Source organism: Podarcis bocagei (genome assembly GCF_964188305.1).
Source record: "Podarcis bocagei genome assembly, chromosome: 13".
In the NCBI taxonomy this organism is placed as follows: Eukaryota; Metazoa; Chordata; class Lepidosauria; order Squamata; family Lacertidae; genus Podarcis; species Podarcis bocagei.
In genome coordinates, this window is record NC_138138.1 from 2,055,437 (window position 1) to 2,063,322 (window position 7,886).

A 7,886-nucleotide genomic window follows, 5' to 3' on the forward strand; every position below is an offset into this window, starting at 1 on the left:
GACCGGTGAACTTGACATCGATACCAGGAAAGGTCCTGGAACAGATATGTTAACAGTTGGTCTGTGAGTACTTAGAATAGGAAGCTGTAATTTGAGCATGGGTTCCTCAAAAAACAAGGCATGCCAGATAAATCTCATTTCTTTTTTTGATTTCAGTACGGCTTTTGACAAAGCCCCCCATGGTATTATTGCGAGGAAGCCGGTAAAATGTGGGCTGGATGAGGTGGATTTGTTGGGTGGATTTGTGGCTGGTTGACTACTAGCCAGGCTTGCTCTGCTCTGCCTCCAGTGTGGGAGGCAGCCGTGCCTCTGAATGCCAGAGGAGGGGAGGCTGTTCTTGTCCGCAGGTTCTGCTTCTGGGCATCCCCTGGTCCACCATGCTGAGAGCAGGATGTTGGCCAGGTGGGCCCCCTTTGGTCTGATACAGCAGGCACTTCTTATGTTTCTTAAGAGTTAACTTGCCCTTCAATGGTGCACAAAGGCTCCAATGCACAAACTGGGCTTTGATCCGCACACAGATTGTTTTCCAGCAGTGGTAAGTCCAGGCATTGGCACAGGCAGCTGTAATAATCTCCCCTCCCTGCCCTCACCGTTCATCTGTGGCCACATCTGCTCCATACCTTTTAAGCGCTATGATGTCTCTTTAAGCAGCCATGGCTTCCCCCAGTGAATTCTGGGAGCTGCAGTTTGTTAAGGGCTTTGCCAGTTCTTGAGATCCCCTTTTCCCCTCAGCTGCAACTCCCAGAGTTCCCTGTGAGCGCAGCATTGGGAACTGTTGCTCTGTGAGGGGAATTGGGGTGGGGGGTCTCCTAGCGGCTCTCACAGCCTTGGCAAAGTGCATCTCCAAGGAGTCTTTGGGAGACTGCTTCAAGGGGTCTGATACTGCTTTAAAGGCCCGAGTCAGGTCAGATGCCTTGGTCTGGCCCTGGCTGGACACCAGAGGGCGGCAGGGACCCACCTTTCGGAAGAAGTCCCCTGAAATCTTAAAGAGGCTGAGAAATCCCTGCCCACCTTTTTGCCCTGACGTGAGCACTCCTGCAGATGGTGGGGGTGACAGAAGTCGGCAACCTATTTCTTCCCTTGTAGCTAGAATCTGCCATTACCTGTTTGCTTTCAAATACTGCTATCAATGTACATTGGTGCTTACATAATTTATTTATTGCATTTCTGTCCTACCTTTTCCTCTGTGCATGGTTCTCCCCCACCTCATTTAACCCCCACAACAACCCTGTGAGGTAGGGGAGGCTGAGAGGCAGGGACCAGTCCAAGGTCACCCAGGGAGCTTCATCACTGAGTGGGGTTTTGAACCCTGGTCTCCCAGGTCCTAACCTGACACTCTGACTCTTACAGCATGCTGACTCTCCGGTTAAGCAACGTAGGCAGGCCCCTGCCCCATGGAGCTTACAGTATCAGTTTTGACAGAGTGAGGAGAGAAGGAAAGGTGAAGGAGAGGTGAACTTGTTTATTGAAAGGGATTCTAGAGAGCGCAGGAGGGGAGGCTGCTCTCGCACTCGTGTCTTGCTCAGGGGTTTCCCATTGAGGCATCCCATGGGCCATTGAAATAGCAGGTTTGTGCACTGGATGGGCCCTCGTGGACCTGATCCAGCAGGCTTTTGGGATGTTCTTACACTCCAGCAGCCTCGTTCAGACAGTGACGTGCTGTCCCTCGTTGGTCCAGGCAGCAGTGGAAGCTGCCGCTGTCCATTAAAGCACGCAGCATTTTGCAGAATAAGAAGCCAAAGAGACAGACCCCTGCCGCATCTGTCGCCCATCACTTTTCTTTCGTGACCTTCCCAAAAGGGGCAGCCCCCTTGGAGAACAGAGCATCTACCTCTGGACCCATCCTCTGTGGGTGTAGATTTTGCCTACATCCATTGTCAGCTGTGTGGATTTCATCTGCCCCTTTGCAGAGAAGCCGCAAACAGGCCTGGGAGGAGCTTTTCCTACTAATGCTCAGCCCAAACATGGCAGATAAATGACCTTTCGCTGCCACTTCTCTTCTTGTAATTATGGCGCACTTTCTTCTACCTCTTGCCCAATTAGCCCTGTTTCATGCACTCTAGCGGCCCACGTGGGGGCTTCCTGCCTTGCACGGGAGAGGGAAGGTCTGTAGCTCAGGGATGGAGCCAGCTGCTTGGCACACAGAAGGGCTCACCTAAAAAGTTTTAAAGGAAAGAGGACCTCTCCTGTTGAGACCCCAAGGGAGCAGATGTTTGGGGCTTCCTCTGCACCACACTCTAAAAGCACTACGATTCTGCTTTCGAAACAACATATCCACACTACAGATTTAAGGCACTTACAATGCATATTTACAACACATGTCTTGCCCCTAAAGAATTCTGGGAATTGTGATTCGCAGAGTCTTGGGAACTGTAGCACTGCAGGGTGAAACTACAGCTCTTTGGGTGAAGTCAGGTGATTTAAATGTGTGTTGGATGTGTGGTGTGGATCTGCCCCCTACAAGCACCCCCCAGCACACACCAAGAAGGCACCAAAAAGAGTCCTTGTTCCAGTAGCACATTGAAAGTGCCATGGTGCCCCTTTAAGAAGCCATGGTTTCCCCCAAAAGCATTCTGGGAGCTGTAGTTTCTTCAAGGCACTGAGAGTTGTTGAGCATGGCCTCCATCTTGGCTAGGAGCCACCAATAGCCTCCTCCTCTTCTGTGAACTGGTCAGATCCACTTTTAAAGCCACCCAAGTGGGTGCCTGTCACTGCCTCTTGTGGAAGGGAGTTCCACAGTTCAACTATGTGCATGCAGAGAATTCTGTGCTGGTGTGGAATCGCAGGATGCCCCCTCAGCTTGGCGCTGTCGTTCTCTGGGCTGCCCCTCTTCCCCCGCCCGCCCGCCCTTGGTGCAAAAAACTCCCCCTCTGGATTGTGCTGGCACAGAGGCAAGGAAGGCAGGAGGGGCATCGCCCTCCCCCAACTCCCGTTCCTGAGCCTTTCTTGGCTTCCAGGCCGTGATTTTATAGATGTGCATTAATGGAGCCACCGATTTCCACTGAAGGATTGGACTGGTAATTTGGCTAATTTTTCTTAAGCTTCATTTTTCACATTATGAGCATCACGGAGAGAAGACGAATGATCTTCCACGTTGCCTCTTAATGACCGGAGGAGGAGGAGGGTGCCTGGCTGAGAGGCACCAACAAAGGTTCAAGATCTTTTGGAAGGCAAAGAACGTGTCTGGCTTTGGGGCTGGATCCTGCGGAGCCCTTTGGAGCAGAGCGGCCTTGAACTGGCAGAGTGCGATGGGGGTGGGAACAACAACCCCCTGTTCTTCTCCCACTCACCAGAACTCTTGGACATCCCATGAATCAGAAGGTTGGGTGATCCAGGACAGAGAAAGGAAGGGCTTTCTGTTGGCGTAATAATAGAGTATTGGACTAGGACCTGGGAGACCAGGGTTCAAATCCCCACTTGGCCATGAAGCGCATTGGGTGACATCCTATGCCCTTTTAAAATGTGTTGGGGTGGTGGTATTGGGTGGCTGTTTTTATTTTGATGGTGTACTTTATGGTTTTATATTCCGACTTCATCCTGTGAACCACCCTAAGGTCTGTGGGTATAGGTCGGTACATAAGTTATAATAATATTAATTATTATTATTATTATTATTATTATTATTATTATTATTATTATTATTATTATTTGGGGCCTGTGACGGCCTCTCAACCTCACAGGGTTGTTTTGAGCATAACACGGGGAGTTGGAGAACCATGTACAGCACCTTGAGCTTCTTTGAGGGAAAAGGTGGTATAGAAATGTAAGAATTCCAGCTTCTGGAAGCGGCTGGAGGGGAGGGCTCTTGCCGTCTGGCCCTGCACCCAGTGGGCTGGGTGGGCCATTGGCAGGGTCTTTTCACGCTCCTTTAGCCAACGCCAGCCAAAGCCAGAGAGCAAGAATAGTGCATGGCCATAAACCAGGGCAAGGGACAGATTTCTGGCATGGGGACTCCAGTTGGGGGCAGAGTGGAAGGTGACATTTCTCGTTGGGGTCCGTGGGAGCCATGCTTCAGGAGAACGTGAGCCCACCGCCAGAACGTTCTCCAGTGTTCCCCACCGCCATGCTTCACATCCCGATTCCTTGGTTCAGCAGGGCCAAGGCAGCACGCTTGCAGGAAAGGACGGGTATTAGAGAAAGGCCCCAAAGGCTTCCATGGCTGCTGCCCTGGAGGCAGGGAACAAAGAGGGGATTAAATGACCTGAAGGGGAAATCAAGCCCTTTAACCTGCTTGAGAAGGTATCCTTATTTCTAACACTGGCAGCATTAAGATAAATTCAGCGGTGTAAATAAGTTTTCATGGATGTAATAATGGAATATTGAATGATTTGCAGGGATTTATGTTATGCAAAATGAACCATAGAAAGAGAAGGGAAGTCATTCATATCGTAAGGATGTGAAAATGAGTACTTTAAATTGTAAAACAGAAAATTTAATTTTGTGTGTGTATATATATAATATATATATTATATATAATATATAAAAAATAATGCAGAAAGCCCCAGGTTCATCTTTGTTTGATGGCTGACAAGAAAACCGTGAAATATCTCATTGCACACCAAACTGGGAGAGGTGAGCTGATTCTGGTGTCCTTTGCGACCTGCACCAGCCTTGCTGTTTTCCTGCCTAACCTTGATAGGAAGTTAAAAATAAATAAAAAACCCTTTTCCGGCTTTCCTATGGAAATGGCAGGTGCAAGGAGAGATGGGGGATTTGAGATAAGAAGGCAGCAGTGTCGACTGTGAGGGCGCTTGCTTCCCCCACCCACCCTCTGCTGCCCAAGGCACAGATGGGGATGGATATTTTATATATATATATAAAATCAATGTCTGCAGTAGCTTCTTTCTGCTCTGATGAATAGATTCTAAAGAGGCAGTGACATTATTTGAGATAAGAGAGGAGAGAAAAAGGGTCAGTGATAGAAAATGTCAGAGCGCAGAGATGAAACGCAGCGGCAAGATGGGGGGGCACGGGGGGGGTGTTGGGCCTTGCACTCCCTATCCCACACACATCCCCTTGGAGGAGGAAGGGAGAGAGAGAAGGGGTTTGAAAACTTTGAAATTCTAATATAGTTGAGGGGAATCAAGTCACCATACTGAGCCCCCCCCCAAAATGAATCCCCTCTGCCTCCAATTGTTCCTCAGGTTGAAGGCTTGTTTCTGTGTTGTTTGCATCACCCCCCAAATTGTTTACAAATAATAACATGGAAATGAGTGCTAAACTTGTCTTACATTCCACTATATTTCTGAAAGTGACTTTTATGTTGTGTGAAACCTCAAATCCAATTTGGAAATTAAAAGGAAAACATTGGGAAAACAGAATAAATGGTTCTTTTTTTTAACATATTTATTAAAGTTTAAGTATTACAAAAAGAAGAGAAAAAAGAAATACGTACAATGAACAGCTACAAAGCCTCAAAGACAAAGGAAAATACAATAAAACAAAACATCAACAGTACATCAAAACATTAAGAAGAAAAAAAGATGATAAAAAAGCAAAAAGGAAACCCCGTATTTTCATATCCATCTCTTTCATTTGCTTATTTCCTCGACTTCCTCACACCTCCTTTTTTGTATTCTAGTTCAATTAATTGTTCCAGCAAGTCCTTTCCCTCTTTCTCAAATTTATCTTAACGCAATTTAGCCTTAAATTTACACCTTTACCCAATGTCAATCTATTCATACTTAATTCTTTATATTTCTACTAAAGTCATATAACTTCTTTCCAGCATCCTTCTAACATTCATTAATTTTACAATATTTCTGTAAATATACTTTAAATTTTTTCCAATCTTCTTCCACCGACTCTTCTCCCTGGTCTCGGATTCTGCCAGTCATTTCCGCCAATTCCATATAATCCATCAGCTTCATCTGCCATTCTTCCCTGGTAGGTAGATCTTGTGTCTTCCAGTGCTTTGTGAGAAGTATTCTTGCTGCTGTTGTGGCATACATGAAAAAAACTCTGTCCTTCTTTGGCACCAATTGGCCCACCATGCCCAGGAGAAAGGCCTCTGGTTTCTTTAGAAAGGTATATTTAAATACCTTTTTCATTTCATTATAGATCATCTCCCAGAATGCCTTAAATTGACCAAATCTGGATAACTAGAGGACTGGCACCTAAGACTCGAAAAGTGGAAATTTGCCCTAAAACTTGCTCCGACCATAATGCTGTGAAAATGGAGATGAAACTAACACCTGCCGGTTCCTTCAGATGGAGGATGAATGACACCTTGTTTAGAGATCAAGAAGTTACTAAGAAGGCCCAAAAAACCTTGAGAGACTATATTGAGATAAACATGAACACGACCATTGAAAAAAGAGTAATCTGGGATGCAAGTAAAGCAGTTATGAGGGGGTTTCTCTTCTAATCATATTTAACAGAACCTCCAGGGCCAAAATAAAAAGCAATGGAGAGATTGGGCAGCCTTGTCGTGTCAGCGCCAGCGTCCGGGGTCAGCGCCAGCGGCTAATGGCGGAGCTCCTCTAAGCAGAGGAACTGGCTCCGTGAAAACTGGGTCGCCCGCCACGGCGAGGGTGGGGACCCGCTAGAAATCTCAGGTGGAGAAAGCCTGGGAACGTGGGGGTTCAGCAGGGCACCTGGAGCGCCCCCTACTCGCGGGGAATCCCTTTTAAGGGCTCCGGAGCGAAGTGGGGTGAGTGGCGCGGTACTGCGAACTGACTGCTACTTTCACGGAGTGAAGCCGCACAGCCATTGCCAGGGAGCGCTGACTTTTTTCCTGTGGACATTCAGATCTAAAGTAATTACCTGTGAGTAAATTGAAGAAATTGGACTTTCAAAAAGTTGAATTTGGCTACGAACGGGGGAGGCGCAAAACAGGAAGTCCGCCTTCCTCTTTTTGTAAATAGTTGGAAGCAAAGAGGTTTAAACTAAAGCCTGAAAGACTGCTTTTGACATCTAAATCTCCAGTATAAAAATAGCGAACCCCCCCCCTTGGCTGCAGGGGAAAAGGGGGAGGACTTTTAGACATTATTTGCCTGCAGAAAAAGAGGGTAAAGCTAACTTTTCACCACTCGGAACCTGGGAACGGCAGCCATTAAAATCGCTGCATTGTGGAGCTCTGCAGTGGCTGTGAATAGACTATTTGACTGTCAGTGAGTGAAACATTGTTTCAACTATTTTCTCTTGGCTTAAAAGTTTCAACTATGTTTCTGAACTAAAGTTAAGGCTTGACACTAATTATATTGGCGTAACTTGCTATAGTAATTTTTAAAAAGAAAAACAAAAAGAAAAAGGATACTTTGGATTAATACAAGATAAACAATAACTACTTCCCTCTAGAGGAGGATTTTGAAACTGTTACAAGGAGTGGAATTTTCCAGTTTTAAAGATAAAACTCTGGGACTGTACCTGACCTTGAGGGCCTTGAGTGTTATGGCAGATGGGAAATAAAAAATAGACTCATTACAAGAAAAGACAACTAGATCTGGGAGGACTTTTCGGAGACCTTCTACATCTGGCCCTCCTGCTCCCTCTGCAGCTGTGTTAATGTATACTAAACCAAAAGGAGGAATGCCCTCGGAAGAAGATTGGGCTCTTGTTTTAAGTAAAATTAACAACTCTTTGGAACAAATGAATAAAAAATTGGACCAAAATTCACAAAAATTGGACCAAAATTGTAATGTGTATGGGTTGCTCGTGCGTAAGTTGCCGCCTCTCCAGGCTTTGTTGCCTTGCTAAACCTTTCAGCCTGGGCAACCCTTCACTTCGTGGCTGCCTCAGTCGCTAGCAGAATCCGTCAGTGGGCGTTTCTTAAATCTTTTCCAACATAAAAGTTGTTAGACACCCAGTCTCCTCCTACTCTCTGCGCGGAAGTCTTCTGCGCAGGGTGGCATGGGTAGCAGAGGACCTGTGCTCTCCCCGCTGGT

The 7,886-nt window shown here is 46.6% G+C and overlaps 1 long non-coding RNA gene across 1 annotated transcript; it reads left to right on the forward strand.

The window, feature by feature from the left end:
• The first annotated feature begins 1,204 nt into the window (after positions 1-1,204).
• On the forward strand, positions 1,205-5,325 carry LOC308572507. The gene is made up of 2 exons (XR_014001783.1): positions 1,205-4,376; positions 4,408-5,325. It is a non-coding gene; the product is annotated as an uncharacterized lncRNA (long non-coding RNA).
• Positions 5,326-7,886: the final 2,561 nt, after the last annotated feature.